We start from the raw sequence: 26,266 nt of genomic DNA, 5'->3' as shown, positions 1-26,266 counted from the left end.
CTGCCTCCTTGATGTTGGCCATGGCTGGCTGGAGCCTCTGCAGGGGATGGCATCTGTGTTCATCAACTCTGCTTCTTGCTGCCCAGCTCTGGGGCTGGGCCATGCTGCTTGACTGCAGTGGGAGCTGTGATGGAAGCAGAAGCTCTGTGGGTGAGCCAGGAGCCTGGCAGGGGTTCCTGCATGTATATATAAACACACCTGAGTGACTGTAGGAAAGATGGTTCAGCCCAAGAGATTGTAGCCACAGACACTGAAAAAGCCCAACAAAAAAAGCCTAGTATCGGTTTACTAACTTTTCTTCCAAGACAATACATTTTTAAAATGAGTTAATTCTCTTCCTGCAGCACCCTAGCACATCCTTTTTATTTTTGTCTATAAAGCCTAGCTTTCCATTGGAATATTACAACTGAAAGAAAATACTTGATATTGATGGGGAAACAACGCAATGACATCAGATACCCAAGGAGAGATATTTGTATATACAGAGAGAATTTAACCTCAAAGACTCAGTTCACCTATTCATGTGTGATTTATATTGCCCCAGGCTCCTAGGCAGAGTGAACACTGACACCCTTTGATGTTGAAAGAAGCCTAGTGACTGGCCTTTGGAGAGATTTGTGATGTCTCTATCAGCCTGTCAGTGGAAAACCAGGCAGCAAAGCCAGGCCCCCTGAAGATTTCAAGGCCTTGTAGGCAGAGGAATTGTGTAAGCATTTTACTTTCACCAAGTGCTTGAGAGGCTGAGCACAAACAGGCAGTCTAATTGAGTGGCTACAGAGCAGTGTGCTGCAGTCTGCATCTGCGTGGCTCTCCCTTTTGGCCAGGGAAAGGGGCCAGCAATGGGTGCATTTAGCAACTGCATGGCCCTGGGTGATGGAGTGCTTTTGAAGCAAGGTGGAGATACAAGAACCCACGGACAAGGCTTTAAAGTGAGGAATAAACCTTGCTTATTTGACATGCAAAGCATTTTCTTGTATTTGCAGATGGGCAGACAGGCCCTGCCCCTAATTACTGCTCATCTCTGTGGTATCAGGTGTCAAGGGTTTTCAGTGGGATGAAATAGTCCTGAATATGTTTGACATCCTACAAAGGACAATACCAGAGGAAAAAAGAAGTGCCAGCAGTGCAATATGTGCTGTACAGCTCTGGCACAGGACCAGATCATGCTCCAAGGTTAGCAATGGGAAGCAGGTGGCAGGAGGGACCAGGGGCTGATGCTCCTTGTGAGGTGAATTCCCAGACAATGTGTTGAGCAACACTTTGGAAGATAGGATTAAAATTCAATATAATGCTGATAGATTGGGGTAATGACTTGAAAACAGTAACACATGATATAATAAAGACAGCTGTAGAGTGGTTTACACGGAATTAAGGACTGCTGGCTAGGCACAGCAGGATCTGAGGATTACTGGGGATTATAAACTGAGGATGCATCTAAAATATGATGCTATTGCAAAAACAAACAAAGGACCAGTGCTCCATGGTTATATTGAGGATGAGAGCTCATTTGAATCAGATGTGTCCAAGGTTGCAGCTCATCAGGAAATGTACAGAAACTGTCCAAGCATTTGGAGACTGAGACCAAGTGGGAGCTGGTATGTACCACTTGGCAAACACACACTAAGAAACTGCCTCTGAGAGAGAGACTGAGGCATCCTGAGAATGAATTTTCTATTGGTCTTTGAGAACTAAAAAGTGAAGCTGTTGTTAACTCAGAAACAGATGAGGAGATTGGGTAAGGACCCCAATGAACAAATGTCACTAAATGCCATGCTCTGATGATGCATTCTGCTTTACCAGAATTGTGCTTAGTCTGCTAACCTGTATCTGATCTGGTTCATTTTACATGTGGTGCAGTTGAATTAATTTTTTATTATTATTATTACTATTATTTTGACAACCCAATTTTGTTGGGCCACAATGAAGAGGGCAGGAATATGGAGATAAATTTCTTTTTTTCTCTCTGTCTGCATCTCTGAGAAGCACTGTACCTATAGCATTAGCAATGTCATTTATTGTCCTTTACGTGCATTGCTCTTTTGGAAAGTCAAATGCTGGTATCATCCTTTCTTTCTTTCTCCTTGTGCCCTTCAAGTGAAAGGACTGTAAAGTCATAGGCTGAAAGGTTGTGAACAGAACATCTGATGCTGGAGAGCAGATATCCATACATTTACCTCAGCGGGAAAGTGGAGAGTAATTGTGAGTTCTGATTTTCCATGGAGCCTCTGTGGGGAACTAATAGTCTGGACTTGTCCTTTCTGAGGCCTAATTATGTCTCTCTGTCAAACTATAAAAACAAGAGTCTGTAGCATCACAAGGGAAAATGAAAGCTATTGGCCTGTGTTCTGCATTTAATAGGATGTCAAAATCTAAAGCACAGTCTGACTGGTTTTTGACTGGGGTTAGAAAAGAAAATGCAACTAATTAGGCTGTTCTGAATATCCCTCTTTGTCTCATAGCCGTAGACTTGCAAACTGTAACGTACTGGGAGTTCCAAACTCTCTGATCAGTGCTGCTGTCTGGATGGGAGGGGTCTTTCCTGCTGTTGGGATTTAGGCTCCACTTAAGCAATGTCACTACTAGTGAGGACAGTTCCCTGGGAAATACTTTGTGCCATCCAACTTCTGTGTGTCAAGGAGATGGAAAAACAGAGCTAAGATTTTAGGTGTAAGGAGCTGGAGACGAGCGCTCCATTGGAAGCATCACACACAGTTGATGAAATAGTCCTTTCAGCTTTCTTTGAAGATTATTTTCCAAAGTCTTTGACAATGAAGAAAAATTTGGAAAGCGCCTTGTGTATGAATTGCATGATGCCCTATATATGAACAATTAAAGCATTACTTACACTTTGGAGTCTGTTGTATTACATGTTAGTTGATGTCCTACTGCCTTCCTCTGTTCTTCAGAAATAAAATTGAGAGTTTGTTTGCTTTTTTTTTTTTTTTTTTTTTGCACTGAAGACATTTCTTGGAGAGAACTGCAGAAGTTGCTAGTTCCTTTTACCTTTCCCTTGTCAGCTGCCCTCATTCTGAACCAATGCTCCGCTCAGCTGGCTCCTCATGTTTTACAGATGAACAGAAATAAAGTGGAATTTGTCCCACTGTGAAATAAAGGAAGAAGAAAAAATAACTGTCTGCAAGATTTTTCATGCAAGTCCCACATCCTTGGTTTTGCCCTCTTTTTGACACAGAAATTTGATTGTCTTCCGCTTAGACATTCTAAGGCACCTTTCTGGTTTTCATTCTTTTTTCTGATCTAACACTGGGTTAGTCAGGAAACTGCCAACTTTGCCTCACAGTCAAAATTAAACACCGCAATTCAAACTGAGAGGACATCAGTGGGCAGGAAAAAAATGAGGTCTCAAAATGGTGTTTTTTGTAAATGTCACTTCTACAAGGTCTTGCACAAGGATTTGAGTTAGGAAAGCAGTCAATGAGTCTGCAAGAAAAGAGAAGGTCTTTCTAGGAGTCAGCCTAAAAAGAAAGGAGTGGAAGAGAGAGTAAAAAGAGAATGAACTGCATAACCATAAGGAACTGAGGAAGCTGAGAGAAATGAGCACCAGGATCATTTTGGAGACTGAGAAAATACTGTGTGACAAGGCCTCAACACTTATGTGGAGATTTACAGCTGTTGTTTCCAATAACTGCACAGTGATTTCACCCACAAATAATAGTTTCTGCGGAGACAGCTAAACACTGCTGGTAAGTGTGCCTTTTCCCAGGTTGCAGCAGCAAAACAGACTCAAAGCAGCTTGGGCTCAGTACAAGAAACTGAAAACAACTGCTCACTTGGAAACCTCGGTAGACCCTTCTTCTCTGGCACTGAACAACATCCACGTGGCAGCAGCAAGGAAAGCAATGGGACCTGACCACCACTTGAAAAACTCTTTAGCCCTGGGTCTGCCCTGTGTTTCCAGCTGCAGAACTGCTCTCCCTAGAGATGAGGGCAGCAAAACTGTTGCCTTTCTATGGCTTACTCAGTGTCTGAGCAGGAGCCGGTAGCTTCATTTTGGTCTAATCCAAGATATACCCATGAAGGTGCTCATCTGGTGCCAAGCCTCGAGTCCAGGCAGGGACCAGTCACACATGGTTTTCCTTGGCCCCTGAGGACAAGCTTCCCAAAGCTTATTGAGGAGCTACTTAGTTAAGACCTACATCTGTATTTTTAGGAAAGTCTTTGAGAATGATCTTAACCTAAATGCCCATTTAAGCCTTACTGAACCGTGGTGGAGGTGGATTTACACATGAGCTTAAATAATTTCCTGACTGTGAGCTGCAGCTCTAAGTTTTGTGTATTGTTTCCAGTTTAGCAATGATAACCCTCTCTCAGCGTAAGTAATGTGTGAGTTACGCAGCACAGGGAGAATGAAATGATAAATTATCACTTCTGAGAGAAGAGCCAGTTTGTTTGCTGTCTCCCCACCAGCTCCTTCCTACTGCAGGTGCTCACTGTGGTTTCTCCAATCAGCAAAAAAAGCCTTCCTGATTGCCACATGCATAGCTCAGCCTGTCAGGAGCCACCAAAATCCCATATCTGAGCACAAAGGTGTGGGGTATTTCAAAGGTCTGACAGTTACTGAAATCAGAAACTGCAGTTAAAATACAAGCCACTTACAAATAGAGGGCAGAATAATAACCACACAGCTTAAATTTAGCATAAGTTATAAAATAAGTATTATGGTGGTGGGAGAGTTTGCATTTTTCTCCTCTATTTTCATCTATACAGCTTAAAGGGTTGGAGGGGATGTGCTGTGCAAATAAAGGATTACTTTTACCTTTTAATCTGTGGCATAAAGATGACATAAAATCTACCCCTGTGAGTTGCCATGTAAATGAATCCAAGTCAAATAATACACAGGGAGCAACAAAGCAAGCCAAACCAGCCTGCTCTGCAATATGGGTGTTTAATTTGTGCATAGAAATCTCAGGAACTGAAAAAAACTGGGGCCATTTCAAAATGCACAGAGCCATGCCACTCTCCTTCCCACAAAAGCTGATCTTCTAAAATATTTTTTAAATATATTTTGAATATATATATATATATATATATATATATATATATATTTTAGGAGAGTGGACAGGGAAGGAAGAAAGGTCAGCAAATCCGTGTCAGATGATAGCACAGATTCCTCAGCTACAAAACGCAAGGGCCGAGCAGAACAAAGAGATTTGCATTCTAAGTGATGCAAAGCAGCCAGCAGCGTTTTAATGTTGTGTTTGCTCTGTGATGTCTTCATCAGGCGCTCAAAGGCAGCGGCTCTGGCAGCCGTGGGTCCCTGTGAGCCTGTCAAACTCCGTTTCCATGGTTTTCCTTCAGGCAGCACCATCGGCAGACAGCACGGAAACGGACCCCTGCAACCTGTTTTGAACAGTGTCTCTGATGTAGGGCCCCAGAGCGGGCATCAAACTAGCAACAAGCAGCAAGAAAATAACAATTTTGCTTTTCGCAGGTGTCAGAACGGCAAACAAAAGGCTGTTTGTAAAAGATGCAACGTCCCCTTTTTGTCGGTGTTGGCAGTTTAAAGTCAGCCGGGCAGCCGTTAAGGAGGAGATTTTGGATGGGGTGTGCTGTGAGAAGGAGCTCGTCTTGAGGAATTCCAATTGTTACCTCTTGTATCCTTTAGCCTCACTGAACAGGGCCTTCTCATCACTGAGCTAATAGCTATTAATGCTGTTTCAATTATTCCGTGTGTGAATGACCAAGGCTATTTTTTTTCAAACAATTCTATATATACATATTTCCAGACAAAAAAAGCATAAGAGTCTCATTCCTCCTTACCTTGAAAAACACTCTTCCATTTAAACAAACAATTCAGAACATGTTAAGCATTTGAAGCGTTATTTCACACTGATAGAGAACAGTTTGCTACTGGCAAGAATGGACATTCAGTGCCACAGGGCTCGCAGCTCGTGAGCTGTGCATGGTTACCTGGGAGCTTGCAGCACAAGACCTTCACACTCTCCTGGGGGCACAGCTCCTTCCATCACACATCCACCTGCTGGAGCTCAGCAGGCTGTACAGATGGCAGCCCAGGATTCCTGGTTCCTCTGAATCTCTGTGTTTGCAGCTCCTGTTCAGAGTTCTATTAAGAATACAGAACAGTGTAATTCCAGCTCCTGATTTCATGGTGCCCACTACCTCAGAAACACAATCTTGTTCTTTTTAATGGAAAATATCGAAATGCTTGTGGTTGTGTTGCAAATAAGGGTGGAAACAAATTACATGGAAAAAAAAAAAAAAAAAAAAAAAAAAAAGATGTGCCAAGGCTCATGCAAAGTAGAGACGCATTTTTCTGTGCAGCTTTTCTGTGCAGCAAGCAATGTAGTTCATGGTCTGACTAAAGTTATCCGAAGTACATTCAATAAATGATGTTTCTGTCCTCAGAGAACTCAGTGGATGTTTTGTCACCTCCTACATTTTTCAAATACATTTAATACTTTACTCATAATTAAGGGGCTGGTTAATATTGTACTGTATCTGCATATGGAGCAGAGCTTGGAGGAACAGTGCTGAGGAGCAGATATAGGTGATGTAGCACTACAACTGAAATCCTACCCTCATCATCTGTTTAAAGGAATACTCACAGTATCTAAAGAGAAAATAGGCTTGTAACTGAGAAGGCTTTCAAAGTGATTATGATATACTGATTATTATTATTTTGGAGCTCTGATCTGCTAAATATGCATTTTTAAAATGAACACTGTTTGCATCTACAACACTGATCACATGAGAACAAGTCCAGGTACATCCATACCGACAGTACAGGCAAGGTACTAACAGATACCAGTGTTGCTCACCTTGGCATATATGCTTCCCATGTCCCAAAAATAGCTAAATTGTTTTCCATCGATAGAAACAACACATTCATTCTAAATGTATTACTGTACAGCACAGAATTTGCTCTGACTTACTCAAGAGCCAGCTGTACAGCAGAACGAACATTCAATGAAATGAACAGTGGCTGGCATGAAGGGAAGGGGTGAACAAGCCACAGACTCTAGCAGAGATTTCTTTTGATCAGAGCAACTGTTTATGACTTTTGTTCAGTGACTCAAAATGAAAAAAAATATGTCGTGTCACAGTAGAGACAGAAGCTGGCAGCTGTAGTATGCCTGGACTATTTTTTAATGAATATTGTTGTTTGCAGGGTACTAGGTGATCACACAAAACATGGCTTTGTATTGTTTCTCAGTTAGCTGTAAGTGGTGTGGGTTAAAGCAAACAGGAAAAGCAGAACCTACTTCACTGAAGAATGGTTTGGAACCATACACTTGTGTAGCAGGGCAAAGGGGACGTGTCTGGGGAATCACTGGAGGGGACTGGGAGCAGCTGCTTTAAAATTCCAGGCTTTAAAAATATATATATGCATCTTTATGTTATTTATGGATGGGTGCTGGGCTGGAGGGAGGAAAGGATGCTTAAGCGATGCTCAACTTATATTCTCTCCATTGTTTAGTGAATGCTATTGTAAAATCAGGAGATCTACAGATGTATTTATTTTGGAATAGAATCACAGAATCACAGAATGGCCAGGGTTGGCAAGGATCATGAATCTCCAACCCCCAATAGGAATACTTTGTTCTGTTTTGGATTAAACCTTTCCAGAGCTGCGCTTGCCACTGCAGCAGGCAAGACTTGCAGGCTGCACTGAGCAGTGTGGTGAAGCAGGCTACTGGCATAAAAGGGGAGAAGCCACCATTGACACCAGTAGGAAGAAACTACAGGGAAGGGAAAAAGCATCACTGTTCCGTAATAAGATAATGCAGAGTTACCCCAACAGTTGGGCAGGGAGAACTGTGGGCTAGGAAGTGGGTAACACCCTTAAGGCCCATCACAGAATTACTAGTGATTCTGTAGGGTGCATTCCCATTCCCACACTTTGATTTAGCAACACAGCTCTCATCATTACCATCAGTCATTTTATGCCATTCTTACTTTTCAGGCAACTAGAGGAAAGTTTTTTATAGGAGAAAAACAGCCTGAAGTCTTACTCTGCCAGTAAGCAGGGATTTATCATGTAAGAAGTCTTTCTAGGCTGTCACATTTATATTATTCTTTGGAGGCCTGGTTGGGAAAGGTGACAAATAAAATCAAAAAGGACAAAGAAGTTAGCACAGCACAGTGTGCAAGAGATACCCTAAGCAGAGCAAGTAGACTGGATGACACACTTGGGGTGAAACAGAGGCGGTAAAAAGTAATTTTATCTCAGCATTTGCTTTAGCTGACTTCTGAGTCGCCAACATATTAATGGCTCATCCCCTAGCAACTACAGAGCTTCCAACATGCAACTATTCTTTGGTCATAAAGACAAAAAATGGTGTTTGCCAGAACAGAGCTACCCCATTCTGGGTTGCTGACAACAGTCCCAGACTGTCCATATGCTGTGCTGCACTCAGAAGTGGTAAAGCAACATTTTTGCTCCCACTAGGGCTGGTGGTATCCCTGTGGTTATTATTGTTTTCATCCAGACCCTCTACTCTTTCCCAGAGCTCGCACCCGTTCTGTTTCAGGCTGTGCTGATAGCAATGTCACAGATCCTGAGCGTGGAGTAGAGTGAGCAGATGTAGCTGCTGTCGCTTCCCTGCACACCGGTGGCAGGGCCTGACTCACTTCATTCCTGGCTCCTGTGGGACGGCTGTGGAGTGGTTTAAGGGAAAGGGAGCAGAGGTCTGGGCAGAGGTGGGCATCTGGCCCACATCCTGCAGGGAGGTACAGACCTGACACCTTTGGGGCTGTGGCATCTAAGAGTAATCTTTTTTTCTGACAGGGTGATTGTAATAGATGAAAGAAGGAGTGAGGAATGAAGCAGCAAAGGACTAGCAGCTCCCTGACTCCCATAGGGGTCAGACAGGCAGTTCTTGGTTCCCCCTCTCTCACGGGGAAGCATGAATTCAAGGCTCTGGAGGTTTTGGTGCAAATTGAGTAAAAAGTTCCTCCTCTCTCACGGAGACGCTGTCGATTTAGCATCCCTGTTTCTGCACAACTTCACAGTACTATTCTTGATTAGCTTAAGCCTACGATGCCATTTGAAGGGGTGATCCCATTTTATCCCCCATCTCTCAGACTGACACTACCATCATGTTTAAGCCCCAGCCAAATCTAGTCATGGAATGGACTGCATGGCTGAATAAATGTTGATACATAGGTTGAATGGGGAAGTAATGCTGTTGGCAACCTGGTCTCAGGTCAGCTTAAGCTGACTGTAAAACTGCACCCTTGGCTGGCATAATCTAATTCCCAAGTGTAACTCTGTGTTTAACATCCAGATATGCTAAGGCTTCCAGTAGAAGTCTTTGATATTATGCTGTCCTGGGGAATCCTGATGCATTGGACAAACTCAATTTGGTCAGCAGAAAAGCTAAAGATAAACTATTATTTTCTACTTTTATCATAAGCAGCAGAGGGAGAAATTCACTGTTCTGACTCCTTTCCTAGAAAGACAATCATGGGCAAAATACCAGTTTCTTTCTATGTTAAATCCATTATCTTCCAGAACCAACTCCTATCACAACTTATAGTGCTTTCAGGGGAGGAGACTCAGCGCTGCATGCCTTCTTTAGGTAAGGATCTGTGTGTTAATCTGCACGTTCTCTGCCAAGGCACTTAAGAGACTTCATTATCTACATTATCACTGTTATTCTCCTCCCCAGAAGCCAGTCTGACCTTAAAAAGAGAGGTAAATATTTTTGCTTCTTTTGCAGACCTGAAGTGAGACTCTGCTTGTTTTGGAACTTATTCCCACAAAAATAACCAGCTTGAAGAGGCACTTTCAGCTTCTTGGGGTAAAAACTTCCCTTTTACTAACAGTCACTGGCTCTGTTCAGTATTTCACGAGAGGCTCTTCCCTCCCCTGCTTGCATGCTAGCATCTTCAATGGAACAGCTGTGCCACTGCTAAAGGGTGTTAATCCTGCCCTAACACCTTGCTGACAGCTAGGCCCCCATCTTTTCTGACTTGGGCAACTTCTCTAAAGTTTCCTTCTCAATTCCTATCAAAATGCTACCCACCACAGTCTGACCTGCAGATGTAGCCACAGCCTAGCACCATGCACAATAGCTGCTAAACTGCAGCAGCAAGGTTTGAAATGTTCTGCCTATATCAGTCCTAGCGATTATAACCTAGAGAATATTCCCTAACAATGTCAAGGGACAATAAGCCACAGCTAATCAATGAGCACAATACCTACAGCACACCAGAGCCCAGAATAGAAACTGCTCCGGCAGGTGGGACAGCTGGCTTGAATTTTTATTTAGTGGTTGTGAAAGGCACCGTGGCTTTCAGAGAGACAAGAGCAGCACTGACAGTGACAGATCCCCCATTACATTGTGCCACTGAACAGAATGAGCCACTTCAGCAGATACAGTTCATTTTTCTTAAGAGTTCTGTAATGGGTTGGAATTAGTCTAACATTTCTTTCTTTTCTTTATAAATTCCCATTACCTACCAATGCTCTGGACTTCCCCTTCGAAGGTCACCTTGACTTTCTGGAGGCCTGGGAAGTTGCTGTGACTCTAGAAAAATCCAGGGCAAATTTGCATGCTGAGCTGACTGCCTGTACAATCTGTCTTAAAACAGCCAGCACAGCAGTGGGTGCCCTGGTCAGGATTTCTATCATCCCTCACCAATGCTGGGTGCAAGGCAGTATTTCCCAGACACAACCTGTTGTGCAATGGAAGGTCTATAGGAACACCCTTCCTTTTATTTCTTATTCTTTTACTCTCCACTGCTAAACACGATGCTCAGATTTATCCTGCCTGTGTTCAAACACAGCCCTGTGCTGAAGTTCAGAACAAACTGCCTTTTCCTCCAATGTCAGTGGAAAGAGATTAAAACCACTGAGCCCACTGATGGTTTGTGCTACTTCGTAGGGGCTGTGGGTGACCCGAGAAATCTCAATCAGTGGTTCCTAATAGGAGACAATAAGCAGTTAATCAACACCAGTAGTGTTGGCCTGCTCCTGGAGTCGCTGTAGCAGAGTGGTGGCCACCAGAAGTTGGCTCTGAGTTGCCCACTACTAATAGAGCCTAAATTTCCCACAGAGCCTAAGCGTTTCTGACAGTGGGAAACATTTATTAACAAACTGCTGAGCAGATGAAGATGGATACAGGTTTTTTTGTTTGTTTGTTTGGACTTGGAGGTAGGGCCAGAAAAAGGAGACAAATGGAGTCACAAAAGAAACGTAACATTTTATGAAGTGATCTATTGGTCTTGCTTCTCCAGTACTTAAGGAGGCAGGTGAGTGCAACAGGCTCTGGGTACAGACCTGAGAACCAATGTATAGGAGCTGCTGCAGGACTTGAACTGACCGTGACATTTTAATTCCAGTTTAAGTGGATTTACCCAAATGACTATGATTATTAAATTTGTTAGATCAGTCAAAACTGGGGCAATACTAATAGGCAATCTGTGCCCAGAAATCTTTACCTAGCAGTCAGTATACAAGACTCAATTGTAAGTAAGTTATATCCTAATTTGAAGACAGATGTGCAGACTATTGGGTGCCAGTTAATTTAAACTTGACTCTCAAAAATCCTGCATTATTCCCCTTCAGATCCACCTTCTGTGGGGCTGCAATTCCAAACATCCTGCTGCTTCTCCAAAGCCATCAGCGGATTTCTCCTGGGCCTGAACTGGGCCAATGACATTTTCAGATAGGCTTGGCCAGATGTAGTCGTTAAAAAAACTAGGCCAATGCAGTGTGTGCTGTTAATGAAAGAAACACAGACCCCAGGGGAAAATATGAACATCAGGTTATTTGTCCACCAGCTGACTCCTTATCAATAAGTGCTGTAGCAGAAGGCAGAGTTGTATTATGTGTGCTGAGAGGCCACTGTCACAAGCACAGGCACCACACTTGGGATAATAACCTAGTCTCAAAATTATGGAACCCACATCAAAGCCAGAGATGCCTGGCACCCAGTTTTTTTCTTTTTTTTCTTTAGTTCTGCTTTTCACATTACACACAAATAACAAACCTAGCTGACTCGCACTGTGCTGAGCCCTGGGAGCTGGAGCTGCCTGGCCAGAATGGCTGCAGGACCAGGACTCGTGTGAAAGCAGAACTTGCTGGCTGGCTGTGCTTGCCCTGAGTTACTTTGATTTGATCACAAGCTACAAATGATTCTTTTCCCCTCTCATAAGAAGGAAGAGTGTAAAAAACTGGCTAAGTATTTGACCTAACCTAAAATGAAAGAAGAATATACTCAGCCTAGAACTAAGTGTGCTTTGGGAAGTCTGCTTTGTTCGCTCTGACCAAACTGTGTCCAGAACTTGGAGTGAGACAGCTAAGAGAAACCCAACTATTATTTAGAGGATTGGTGGGGTCACAGCAGCCTGAGCCTCTCGGGTCTGAATTAATCTCCTTGGTGAAGCAGCCTGCTCACACTCAGCTGCATGTGCTCACAGGTACATTTGTGTAGAGCAATGCCATCCAGTGGTTGCTCAGCTTCATCACAAAGCCACTGGCTCCTTCCTCAAGGACATTCTGTGAGCTGAAATGTTTCTGCTCTGTTCCCAGCCGAGGCAGGCCTCAGGTACTGAAAGACTGTGAAAACTATGGGCTTGACTATTTCCAGCTTCTTTGTCCTTTTTCATGTAAAAATGAGGTATGTTTTAAATAGGAGCCACTTGAAAATGCTGAAAGATGTTTTGGGGAAATAATATTGTATGTATGCAGTCCAAATATGCAAAGTTATGATCAGTCCTGGATTTTGGGGTGGGGAGTAGCTACATGGAGACATGTGGAGAATTATACTGATTTCTAACAGAAAAATGCAGTCTTTGAAAGAAACTTTCTTGCTGGCCTAATACCAGGAGATACTGAGTTTGCTCACTGGGACATTTTTGCTTGAGGATGATGCCTAGAGATAGAGATGTATATCAGCCTATGGAGTGAGCTGAGCCTCACTCCATGAATCTAACATTTTAAAGGCCCTGGGCATTAAATTGAGGGGCATTAAATATACCTGGTTGCATCCCTCTCTTGCCTTCTCCCAAAGAGAGAAATGTTAAAGCCCCACAGGGGCTAAATTAAGATGTCAGCAGTTTTTGCCTGTTGCACTCCCCAAGTCAGACATAATCACATGGCTCTTCACAAGGACGCTTTATCATATTTAAATACCATGGCTGGAGCTAGAGCAACTGTTCAGCCTGCAGAGCATCACCTGGCCTGCTGGACATAGCCCATCCCCAAGGCACTCAGTAACAACTTTCCACAGGCTGCAGAGCTGCACTGCAGAGCCTAGTCTCACTGAGGGGCTGCTCTTTGCAGCCAGGCACTGTACCCCACAGGTCCGACCCTCCTTCAGGCCTCAGCCCCCTCGTGCTCCACCAGGTGCCCATGTACTGCTGTGTTTCAGAGGAGCGTCACTCCAGCTCTGTAGTACAAATTCCAATCAGGCGTGACAAAGCCCACTGGGTGCTGCTGACAACAGGTGTCTCATTAAACATCTCTCAACCTTACAGGCATTCGCATTGACAAGAACCAAACTCACACTCAATCACAGCTTAATCACAGCCAAACTCTATTAACAAGTCATACTAATTACCAACTTCTAACAATTTCTCAGGTTCAGAGGCAAAATATCCTTTCTTTATAGATGAAAACAGACTTGTGATACTCCAGCTCTGGCCATAATTAGGTCCTTTTAAACAAAACAAACCAAAAATAAAAATCCAGACGGATCCCTTCGTGATAATGGTCCTGAAAGTACAGTTGTACAATGACATGTTTTGTTTGTTTTAATTTTGTATCTGCTATGTTGCCCACAAGGGTCCAATTAGCTTGTTACAGATGCTTGTACCAGTTTTATCCACTTGTCTTTTTGTATTTTTTTAAGAGGGGTAACTTGTAGCACAGATTGCTGGCCTGCAGGCATCCAGAGATCAACAACCAGCTTTCTGTGATACCAAGCCCCCTGTGAAACAGGCAGTCCTTACTCACAGCATTCATAATGCAAAGGGTAAAAATGAACAGGGGAGGGAGGGGCTTGCACTGGATTTTGGATTATTGTGAGATAATCTGGTGTGTTCGAAAGTGGCCTAAAGATGGCAATTCTGCCACGGCTTGGAAATTAAAATGCAGGCTTTATTTTTAATAGCATAAAGCACTGCCTTGCAGTAAAATACACAGCTCTTAAGTTGTGGCTTTGAGTTGTACGCCAGTATTTATTCCTGTCCCCTGTTTTAGCACACGTGTAATTCTGCGTTAACTGGGATGCTTTTCTCCATTGTGTGGCTGTATTGAGTGCCCAAGTACTAGAGAACTCACTTGTGTAATCGATATGCTCACAAAAGGGTACACATAAGTAACAGGACGAATCTGACTTGAACTGCCAGTGGGGGTATCAAAGTAAGGGCTAATGTCTCATCCTTAAGTCATGCTGCTGCTGGAGAGGAAGAAAAAGCAACAGATTGAGTTAGAGGCTAACAAGATTTCCTAACATTTTCTGAGCAGTGTTGGTTGAGGAAGAATGCCTCCTCCCAGTACCTGCTATGCAAAACCCAGGAGGTAGCTGTTCATGGGTTTTTCATGTTTGCTTTTTCTCTCCTTTATTTTAAAAGGAAATTTTATTTCTCATGGAAGATTAGAATGACAGCTGAGCAGAGAATCACCATCTTGAGCCTTAGTATTGTTATTCAGTATTTAGTATTATTTTTACCTCAGCAGCAGGTAGTTTTACTTCTTCAACGAGGCAATAGAAGATGAACACAGGATGCCTGAAACTCCTGGGACAGGTTTGCATTTCCCAAAGGAGGGCTGGTGTGATGTGCATGGAATCCCACTTTGGTTCACTTTGAGGTTCATTACTTGATGTGGCAGCTCCCTGGAGCCGCAGGCAACCACGAGGAGCTGTAGGGAGAAGCAGAATGGCACTGGGTAATGAACCTACCTTCACCCCCCTCAGCTCAGCCCCATGAGCTCCGTCCTTCACTTGCCTGTGGTGCTGGAGCCCAGCTGTGTGACCCCAGTGTGATGAAGAGTAATACAACAGGTAACAGTGGTGGGAGAATTACTTCAAAAATTATTACCTGGCTGGAGCTGGATGGCTTGGTTTTAAGGTTCAGTGTTGAAGGCTTCATCTTGTAAGGACACAAGTGTTCTCATCATGACACTGTCATCCTTCATCCCAAGGCTGACTGGATATGATGAAGTGAGCAGGCCCTGCATAGAATGAAACATAGGAGACTGTGGAGCAAACCACTGCTTTTCCAGATACCATGCATAATATAAAGCAAAACTTTTTTTGTAGTTTCCAGGCTGAAGATGGATTGGCGCAATATTTCCTTGCTCATCAGGTTCTGGCATGAGCTGGCAGAGGTATTCCAAATGCAGTTCAGCAAGGAAACGTACCACAGAGGGGTGGGATACAGCTGAGTAGAGCTGCTGGTGAGTAACAGGGAAATCCTGGTGAGGCTGCATGTGGGCACATATTCTACCAGATGGCACAGAGGGTCTTATCATTGCTGGTGCAGCAGCACTGGTACTGCGAAAGTGTCACCTCTAATGAGAGTCATTAAAAACAGACCTGGTTGCAGTGGGCAGACTAGCAATGGCAAGAGGCACCTGTCATCCCAGGGTAGATGAGTTTCTGAGGCTCTCACACAAGGAGAAATAGAAGTGTATGGCACAATTCTGTTTAAGTAGTAGGAGGAAAAAAGAAAAGTCTCTGTTCAAAGCCATAGGCAGGTTAGGAGACCAGGACCACGACAACGTTCCTGCAGTGCTCCATCAGGGGAAAATGGAGTTCTCTGCCTAGCCATAGTCTTGTTCCTCCGCATAACAGGCTGCTTCAGAGCAGAACAAAACAGGCTTTTTTTTCCTAGGATTTGCCAGAGTTAATTTGGAAGAGGGTAGCAGGGTCTGATGCAGGCTGCAAAGATTAGTTCTGGTTCCTGCATTTCTTCAGCCCAGGCACGGCAGCAAAGTGCAAACGCAGGACTGATGTCATCTGTCTGTTTCGGGAGGGCACGCAACCAGCAACAGCCCTTCCTAGTTTTGAACTTTGCAGTGGAGACTTCTTTGTTCCCCATTTAGTGTTCCTGAGGTTTAAAAAGAATAAATCAGAACAATTGGAGCTTTACTATTCTGTAGAGTGGTTGCTTCTGATCAGAAACTGAAATCCCACTCCGTACTCCTCCAGTGAGGAAATCTGTCAGGTAAACAGAAATCACCTCGTAAAAGCTCCTAAACAGCTCTGTTTTATATTTTAATTGAGGAACAGAACATTTTAAGTACTTTTATTGGGTGGCGCCTGCTGAATGACAGATGTCCATGGCGGAGTATTGCTGAGCACGCTTTCATAAAACAGGGCAATTCCTTGCTTAAAACATTTACAATTAAAGGCTTGATTGAATAACGAGTTCTGTGCATGGAGCTCATTTCTGCACTTGTTTGTGCACCTGAATCAGACTGGGATCGTTCGGGAGGTTGGATATGAGGTGTCAGTTGCTTTGTTCATTGACCAAATAGTGCTCATGGGCACAGCTGGAAATGTGCCTTTGATTTTTCACCGAGAGATAAGGTGTGCTGTGCTGCACTGCGAGACTTGCTAACACCCTCACTTCGGCTGGGAGGCTGAAGTTACATGTTAGGAACAATCCCAGTTTGTAAACAGGCAGAGATTTTAAAATGAACAGTAATCCTTAGTAGCTGACAAAGTCTTAAGTAATTTCTGCTTTATTTTTTATTTAACTCCTGTGACCCTTATTACTTTGATACCCATCTCTGTGCATCGATTCTCACAATATCTAAAGGAAGTCAGGCTACCATTAGGATTATTTTATCTGTCTGTATTATTTTATCCAGGGAACTGAGGCATGGAGAGATCAGTGACTTGTCCAATGACATTCTTCAAAAAGGAGTCCCAGTGCTCTAACATACGACCTATCTTTGGACAGTATTTACCATTTTGCCTTGTAGAAACACTCAAAGCATGGAACAACCAGCAGCAAAGTGGATGACGGGGCACAAACTGCAGACTTTCATTCTAGCAACTCAGATACTCAAATTAGAAAGGATTTCAAGTTACACCAATACTGAACTGAAAAAAAGACCATGTCTAACCTGCTATCAACATGAAGTTGTCACGGCACAGAAAATCCTAACAACAGTGAGCGCCTAAAAGGGAAAAGGCCCCACATCTCTTTGAAAACTTGAATCCACAAAGCAAATCCTGTCACAGCAGAAGATGTGTCGTGGGAACAGCAGAAGGCAAAATGTATCATGGGAAGATCTTACTGGATACAACCCAGGATGAGAACGTGCAAACTGATGCAAAATTAAACAAGATAACATATATTAACACTGAAGAAAATGCACAGCACACTCACAAAAAAATATTAATTCCAAGGGGGTCTGAGGACATCTAAGCAGCCCCTGGTGACTGTATTTTGCCAGGAATATGGAGGTTTCCAAAAAAGGATGCAGGAAGATGCTGCAGAAATTAAATGAGGAACAAATGAAGTGTAAAGGCTGGTCAGTCAGAACTAAATGGAAGATGTGTCGAACCCAGCCCCAGTATGGAAAGACAAAGCAGGTACTGAGTGATTAGTTTGTCTGCTACTAAAAAGTGACCCTGTAGTTCATCTCTAGGATACCATCTTTCCTTCTTCAGCGTGCTCTGCAGGCAGTGATTTTCAGGAGTTGCTGGTATGCAGATCCAAAGTAGGTGCATCTCAGTTCAGGGCAAACAAAATGGTACAACAGCTTTACTTGCAAAATCTTTGTCGATGGGAGAACATCCTCTGGTTGAAAGGAAAAGGAATGTGATTCAGAGGCTGGTGTGAATATGTAAGGGGCTCAAAATTTAATAAAACATACCTTCTTTGTGGCATGAGTGACTGAGCTCATTCATGCTCAACATCCTTGAATTTTATTGCGCTACTCTACATTTAAGTGACAACACAAAACCTTCTGCAGATCTAAGAACGGAGGAAACTTTCACAAGTTTTTTGCTGGGTACTGGCAATGATTCTGACAATAGGCTCAGCTGCTCAAAGCCCTTTACTCTGAGCTGTGGAGGAAGAAGTCCCTTAATTTTTCTGCTTTGTCCTTGGAAGGCCAATGGCTTGAGTATTCTGGTAACTCCCCAGATCTCCCATATAAATCAGTGAAGACAAATACGTGTTGACATGTAACTACTGTAGTGCCTCTAAATTCTCACAGTCTCCATCACAAGCTTTCTACTGATGTAAAGTAGTGAGCCAGACATATTTCCACAGAGAATCTTGGTGGGCCTGTCCAACAGCAGCCAGAAATGCAAGATGTCTCTTCAGAACATGGGACAGCTGGGGTTACAGTGGGATTGTGGAGAATGACAGACAAAAGCGAAGACAAGTACAGGGAGTGCAAGTGAAATGCAAGAAAAATGAGACCCAGTCCTTAATCCAGAAACTGTTCAGTGTCCCTCTGCCTTCTGCTGGCTGTGAGATGGTTTGGAGATTTCTAGAAGTCTTGTTCCATGTGCCCCACTCCAGCTGTAGGAGCAAAGAGCCAATTCCAGCTACTTATAAACCCAGCATAGTGGGAAAAATAAATCATGTTTTGGGGTTGTTATTCTCTAAAGAAAACAAGTGGCCTAATCCTGTACATACAGTCATGACTGAAGTCAGCACAAGCACAGCAGTAAGGCTGGAAGCGTGTGCTGAGGGAGGAGATGAGGATCTGGCTTGCACAGCTGCCTTTGCGAAGGGTCAAGACAATCTCACACAGGGCACAACTCTGTTAGTTTTGTTCTGGTTTTTTTTCTTTCTTTTCTTTTCTTTTTTTTTTTTTTAAGAGCATTAGCTCTTTTCTGAAAATGATATTCTGCTGTGTGTGAGAAATGAGAACAGGCCAGTCCAAAGGGAAAGAGTGCAATGCTACAAGCCTAAATAAATACCCAAGTCTGAAGATGCCTGGCTCGATTTTGTTTTATAGAGTTTTATTTCATGAATCTTTCCCTTTCATTGTTAACCATTCACAGCTGCAAAAAACTGAATAATAATAATAAAATAATTGTATTCATTATTCATAATAAAAGTTCATATTTGTAGAAATTATGTAATTGGTGATCAGGAAGTATAATTCTCCTAAAAGTTACTAGGGCTTTTTAAGTATAAGCACAGTCCCCACATGCCCTGTGTTCTGGGGGATGTGTTTGTTAAGCCTCGGTGGTGGGCTGAGGTGGTGCAGCAGAAATGTTAAGTCATGGCCTGAAGCAGTGATTGAGCACCTGGTGGGAAGGCAGGGCCGAACCAGGGAGCTCAGGTGCATGCAATGCAATGCAATGCAGCTGAGTGACCAGAAGGGGTGGAGCCAGGATCTACCCCTTTCCAGACCTCTTTAAAGGTTGGCAGAGCAGGCATGAGCAGTTCATTGAAGACTCCTACCTACCTGAGGCCTTCTGAAGGTAAGCAGCTTCTTCATTTATTTCTGTATCTATGGCTGCTGCTTTTGGGCTCATCCTCCTTTGCTACAGCCAAAGATTTTGCAACCCTGCTGTTATTGCTATATTTTCCATCATGTTATGGCTTTACAGGTGTCCTCTGCCATCCTGCAGCAACAGCTCTGGCTGTGGCATTAGCTTAACATTCCTTGACTGTGCCCCATTCAGTATGGTGTGGGTTTTCATGAAGATGCAGCCAGGGCTTGAGTCAAAGCATAGCAAAGTTGAAGCTTCAGGGAAGCTGGGATGTGAAATGTTTCTGGGTTTCTTTGACAATGAAAAAATGAAGTTTTTTACCATTTTCCCAGGTGTTTTCCTAGATGTCTACTAGTTAGCCCCTTGCTTCCTGCCTGCAGTTAGCACTTACATTGTTGCAAAGGGATACGAGATTCACTCTCTGCCATCCTCCTTCAGACATCTCTCACACCTTTCCTACTGAGTGGGAATATGAGCTGTGGGTAAGGGGAAATTCTAGTAGTGGAATTAGATTTGCAAGCAATCCTACCCCCCACCTCTCTTCTATTAGATATTGGTCCTCATCATGGTGTATGAGCATGTGAGCGTGGAAGCCCACAAACAGGATTTGTTTCAGCAAAGCCCCACATTTTCACGACTTCGTTCTGCCCCTGGAATTACAGAGGCACAAATTGGCCCACATGCATTTCACACAGGGTAACTGCAGCTGGATAAATGCCTGCTATTTTGGTGAAGGAGAAGGGTGAGTAGAAAGCTGGGAGTACATGACCGCTGACCTTAATTAGAGAAGATAAAAATGTTGAAACGTGATTCCTATGAAAACCAAGGAAGGTCTTTATCGTCGAGTGTTTCCACATGGATGCCACTGAGAAGAGGTCAAGCATTTTCTATATACTTTAAGTAAACAGCAGATTGAGTTCATAGTCTGGACTGGATTTGAGCAGCCTCTGTATTCACAACATCATAATTGAGTCTTATGTACTTAAGATTTGATTGATATCCACCAACATTATTACCTGAGATTTGCCAGGAAACACAGTCTCTATTAAGAGCTTGCTAGTGAAGCTATGCCTAGTGTCATACATGGCTAACCCCAGGCTGGGCCCTGGGCTCTCACTTTAGCAGAGGAAGAATGATGATTTCTCCTAGGAGTCGCTGTTTGTGTTTTGTCTGATAAGATGCATCTTCAAATCTTTCCTGTCATGTAAAAAATACACATAATATGCAGAATTAAATTTGTTAAATGAGAAATGAGTTATATGTCAGGAACAGAGTGCTCCAAATAAGGCAGTTTATTTACATGCCACTAATGAAGCATATCATGCCATGTTAAGATATCAGGCAAAAAATTCTTGCGTTCTTCCTTGCAGTTATCCAGGCTGAAGGTTAAGACAACTGAATGTAGTGGCTCTGTACCAAAACCAGCTCAGTTTCCCTAACTGGAAATGGGGTGACAAATAACAGATCACAGTCTTATATCTGCAGATTTAACTCTAGTATCACTGCCACCTGTGCTTATATTACCAGGTAACAGCATTCATCACAGATGCTCCACACTCCCTCTGTGTCCTCACTAGAGGTCCTGTTTACAGATAGGGAAAAGGAGTTACGGAGCAATGATCCAAGCCTACACAACCCAGTGGCAGACCATGCTGAGCTCCCAGTTAGAGCCAGCAGACCTAATAACTTCTACAGCTATTACAAGCAGGAAGAAAGGGCAGGAGTGTGCTTAGGGCCTAACTAGAAACAGATGAGTCACTGGAGGTATTCTTATCCTTCACATGAGGACTGGAAGTATTGGTGCCCAAATTATTTAAGTGTATTGCTGGGAGGAGGGAATGAGGCATGAAACATGGGAACTTCATTCTCTCAACTTTCAAGCTGAGCAATAAAGGTTTAGATGCAGCCAAAGCAAAAATCCCTCTTTCCTGGTCTGCATCTGCTTGTTAAAAGGAAAAAGAAAGGGCAGCTGATTTGTGAGTGCTTTCCTGCTAGAACTGTAGATTTGAAAGCTGTGTCCTTGATTAAAATGGGGAATGCAATTGCATGTGCCATTAATTATTACTGATAAACCGAAGTAGTGATGAAGTAAAATAAAAATCTCCTGCCACTGTGATCAGGTTCTGGGGAAAAGAAAAACCGAGGAGCCTCCAGCCTATTAGTATTTCTTTTTTTGTGTGTGTGTGTGAAATGTCTGAATTGCTAAGTCCCCAAACCTGGTGTATGCTCCAAGTACGTGATATCTATAGGTGCAGATCAAGAGAGCTGAAGTTTATCTACACAGACAGCAAAAAGCAGCTTACAGTCCCATTAACATGTGACCAGCCCCAATTATGGCTTCTTCCCCATGACATCAGTATGCAATGGAGGAGCTCACTTTTTTTCTCTTGCCAGAGGCAAACGAATACATTATCCAGCAGTGAGGCGTGGGGCAGGCGGATGTGTAACTCTGGGGTGATTTGGATTCCACACTCGCGTGGGGGTGTGAGCCAACCTCAGAAGTCATTTTCACTGATGCTGACACATACGGCATCCCTCAGAGATCTGTCTATCAAACTGCAACATGTTATGCAGAAAAATTAGATTACTCATGCTACAATAAAGAAGGGAAGATGACAACGATGTAAAAAAACTTCAAAATCTAACAGCTATTTATGAAATGAGTATAAATCCTAACAATGAAGAAGCGTCCTAGAGACTTATTTATTTTAAGTCTCACAAACCATTTCAAGGAGAGCGAGTTGGAAAGATCCTATTAATTCAGACACTGCCTCTGGAAAAAAAACACCACTTAATCATGATTGTCACATTACAGTTATTGTGAAATACCATCTTAAGTACTCATTATGACTTTGCTGCTGGTCTTGCTGCTTTCAGCAGCAGGGTTTCCTCTGGCTTTGGTAAGTGCAGGATCAGGCCCTCTCTCTGAATTGCAAATGGACTGCTCATGTGCCAGCTGAGTATCTAGGCAAAGTTCACTGTGCTCAGTTCAAAGCATGCAAGATAGAGCTCAGGGCATTTCACTCACAGTATTTGCAGAGTTCCTCAGGTCTACAAAACTGTTAAAGTGGTTTAATACAAAATCCATAAGACAAACGTTATGCAGCTATGTGTGAAGCACTGTCCAATAAAATCCATTTCTTTGGGAAAAAACACAAAGTAGTAAAACATATTTTGTGTAGAAAAGAAAAGGCTATGTGAAGCTTAGGAAAATCCTATAAATCAGAATGCTGTACAGCTTCAGGAAAGGAGATTTAAACTAAATCTGTGGAAGAACATACACAGACACACACACAGATAGCTGGAAATGGATCCGGACGAGTGCTGAGGTTAGAACTTCTCAGACAGCACAGTGGGACTGGTTTTACAATGACAGAGAACGGAGAGGTTTGGCTGAATGCTGATTTTTCATCTGCAGTAATAACAAACCTATGTTGGGGTTTCTATGGTATTTGCTCCTCGAGTTATTCCCCAGGAATGCTACCTAGGAAAGATAATTGAAATTTTTAACTCCTCCCTGCCCTGGATCATCTATTAGCCATACTGCTGTCAGCTGCAAATAGTTTTATTATTGTTATTATTTCTGGAGGAGCCAGTTGTACGTTGGTTCCATTTGTCAAGCAGTTCTGGCCATTTCCTATGGGGTTGACTACCCTGTTTTGGTTGTCTCTTCCCAGAGAGAAGTTCTGGTTTCTGTCCAAGCCAGAAGAAGAGCTACATTTGGTGGCCCTGCATCTCACGTAGCTTCTTGGAGCTGCTGGCCTGGTGTCCAGGACAAGGAACTGCCATGCGGTACGTTTAGCTTTCCTTGCTCGTTCTCTGAGTGTGTGACACTATTAAACTTGGTGTAGATCAACCAAGCTGTGTGATTTAAGCCTGCCCTGTAGTTTTGGAGGGCTTTTTCTGGCTTTGGCTGCTTAATGCAGACATGCAATTTCAATGTGACCACACATGGTGGAAGTACACGGAATTATAGGTCTTCTTAAAATTGTCAGGAGCAAATATGATCAGATCTGGTTCTTGATCTCATTACTGTCTGAAAGATTTGACTGGCATTTTTAAATGCCGTGATTTATGTTCTTTACCTTAACACAGCCCTCAGTAGTGTAAACCCAGTAACTCTATTATTCTCCAGGGCAACTTCTAGGAATCTGATTGGAGAATTTACACAACGCTGTGTCTATAAGAAAATATTAACATGGATTAAGACAAGTTGATAGATATTAAACTAGGCTATAGAATGAAAACCACTGAGAATAAATCAAATAACTTTGCCTAACTACAGAAAGTATTTGTAAAGCCCTGTAAGGTTTCCATTTCCTAAAGCCACCTGCCATCTCAAATGCCCCTAATCAGTCACAGATGCTGGATACCAACCTGCTAACCTTACGGCTTTGAGAGAAAATATTGCACTTTTGTAAACTCATTCTTGGATGTTTCCTTTTATTTTTTTTTAAAAAACTAAACTTTCATCCCTTATTTTCCACTTAAATGTAATGAGCTATATCAACTCTGACACTTTGTTCTGCTTAGCCTTCCAGTTCTAGTTAGCTGCTTTCTTACTTGGCTCTTGAGATGTTTGAAGACCTCAGGTTGTTGTGGTTCTAATTGTTAGGGTACTTTTTGACTTTACAACTCACAACTTCTGTTCTGGCAGTGAGGGATCCAACAAGATGCAAGATGTACATCTTTCCTGTAACCATTTGCTAACGGAAAAGTGCACATTTTTCTTTTCTCAGCTAATGTTTGTCTCCACACTGAAGATATATCAAGTACTGAGCTTTTATGAAGTATTCTGGAAACAGGGGGGGGGGAAAGGTAGAAAAAATTATGAAAATAAAAAGTCCACTATGAAACAAGAGATGTTTTAGCACCCATTGGAATCAAAAGAAAGAATTTCATAGATTGGGAAAGGTACCAAAAGAGGCCAAGCTGCCAAAGACTGTTAGATGCTGTTAGGATATATTGATATTCGAGCCCAATGGTGGGTTTGGCTTGGCTGAGGAAGGAGGAATTATTCCACTTTAGCTTGTGAAGACAGACTGGGAGTGGGAGTTGTAATGGAGGTAGGAAGCAGACTGGATTTTATTAGACTTCCATCATCTTTAAGAGATCCCTAACCAGATCAGGTTTCAGCCTCTCCCTCCACTCTTGTGTCAACCTTTGGTTCTGTTTTTGCTGGAGGATAAGTTTCATTATATTAATAAGCAGCACAAGTGGTTCCAATTGTGGAAGAACCACTCCGAGCTGTCAGAAATGATCAGAGGAGAAATTTCAACCTTTCTATGATCGCAGCCTCTTCTTCTGGTGCCTCAACTCAGCACTTCCCCAGTGCACTTCACATTGTTTAGCAACCGTGACAATAATAAAAGGTACGTTTACATTTTGGTGAGAATAGATTATTTTAAGGAACTTATTCTCTGATCATGTAGTACATCAGTGCTCATGAACCAGATGTTACTGAGAATAACTAGGCTAACATCCAATCTGCTGTCTGGAAGACTAGATGTGGGGATATACTTCTGTGAAATTACACATCTTCAATTTTCTAATGTAGTCACATTTCAAACATCTTTAATTATGCCACTATAACAATGAGCCTGCATTTCTTATTGCTAATATGGAAATAAGTAGAAAAACTCACAGAAAGTACCCCAAAAGCTGAGACTGTTTGATCCGTACCTTAAAGTGATCCCTTGCTGCTTACCAGCCATAATGCTCAGCATTTGTATTCCTCAAAGCATCCACATGAGGGAAAGCATTTTAGGTAGACAAAGAAGTTAAGGAACCCCCGTGAGGGTGGAAGTACTAGCAGATTAATTTTGCAGATAGGAAAGTGGAACACAAAGTATAAAATTCCTCCGAGCCCAAAAGAGCAGCCAGTAGAGAAGAGCTGGTCTGACTCAGAGAATGCACCCTATCCATTAAGGCCATCCAGTCCTCAGGTGAGCAGAAGGAGGCAGATGTGGACCAGGCGTCCTCACGGTGTGCCACTGAAGCTGCTCAGGCTTTGTGCAGAACCATGTGCATGCCCAGCAGTTTCCCCCAGGCTGCAGGGCTGGGTTCACAGATCTACCATGAAATAACTGAGAATCACACTCCTTCTCAACAGGTTTCCCCGCTGCCCGGGGAGGATCTGAGTGAAGTTTAGTTTTCAAATTAAACTCACCTGGGACTAGTCACTGAAATGTCGTCCATGAGATAGAACAAAAAAAAAAAAAAAAAAAGGAGAAATGTAAAAGGAAATCTTTGTAGCCAGGACTACCTGACTCTCCCACAGTAGGAGACACGAGAATACCGTTTCATGTCATGGAGATGTAGTTAAAATGCAGACTGCATATCCTTGTTCTCAGAATTTGAGAGGTGTGGTTTATGCATGTGGACAAGCCATCGTTCCTCCCTTTGATCTATCACTTGATGTAGAGAAAGGCTTTTATGTGTTAGTCCCATATAATGGATAATTTAGTCTGAAACCATTATAAAAAGTATTACACTTTGGGTACATATGCTTCAATTATTCTTGAAAGTACATGGAAATATTTTATGACATTCACATATATTTCAAGTTTTTTTTTCTTTTTAAATCAAACTGAAACCAGAACTTTTGTTTATCATCCAAACAAATTTGTTCTCCTGAGGCGAGTTTGCGTGTATTTTAAAAGACTTCTGCCCTTTTATGAAATACGTTTTAAGGTAAAATGTAACCACTGTCTTCAGATGTTAAATAAGAAAAATGTTAGAGTCATCATTCACTGAAATTACTACTGGTACATATTGCTTTTTAGCTGCCTATATTTAATCTGTTTACGAATAAAACTACTTACAGTGAAAAGTAATAAATACAGATTTAAATTCTCCTTATA

At 42.7% G+C, this 26,266-nt stretch overlaps 2 long non-coding RNA genes across 3 annotated transcripts in view; one reads left to right on the top strand and one right to left on the bottom strand.

Moving 5' to 3' along the window:
• The window catches only part of LOC116225421 (uncharacterized), a 144,725-nt gene that overhangs the window by 112,372 nt on the left and 6,087 nt on the right, over positions 1-26,266 (top strand). Inside the window, exons 9-14 of the long non-coding RNA XR_016470472.1 lie at positions 5,450-8,401; positions 9,494-9,560; positions 9,702-9,782; positions 15,252-15,388; positions 16,808-17,537; positions 23,081-23,195. This is a non-coding gene — a long non-coding RNA (uncharacterized LOC116225421). The remainder of the gene's footprint in view (positions 1-5,449; positions 8,402-9,493; positions 9,561-9,701; positions 9,783-15,251; positions 15,389-16,807; positions 17,538-23,080; positions 23,196-26,266) is intronic.
• The window catches only part of LOC116225420 (uncharacterized), an 83,119-nt gene continuing 62,850 nt past the window's right edge, over positions 5,998-26,266 (bottom strand). Inside the window, exons 2-4 of one of the 2 annotated variants that reach the window (XR_016470473.1) lie at positions 15,031-15,163; positions 14,661-14,851; positions 5,998-6,082 (exon numbers count right to left, since the gene is read on the bottom strand). This is a non-coding gene — a long non-coding RNA (uncharacterized LOC116225420). Of the gene's footprint in view, positions 6,083-13,957; positions 14,852-15,030; positions 15,164-26,266 lie in introns of those variants that run through there. The other variant, XR_004166072.2, reaches the window with a different exon arrangement.

The sequence above is a fragment of the Phasianus colchicus genome, chromosome 12, assembly GCF_987193195.1.
Source record: "Phasianus colchicus chromosome 12, bPhaCol1.hap1.1, whole genome shotgun sequence".
Taxonomy (NCBI): Eukaryota; Metazoa; Chordata; class Aves; order Galliformes; family Phasianidae; genus Phasianus; species Phasianus colchicus.
The sequence above is the reverse complement of the archived record's forward strand: the minus strand, read 5'-3'. Positions and strand labels throughout refer to the sequence as shown.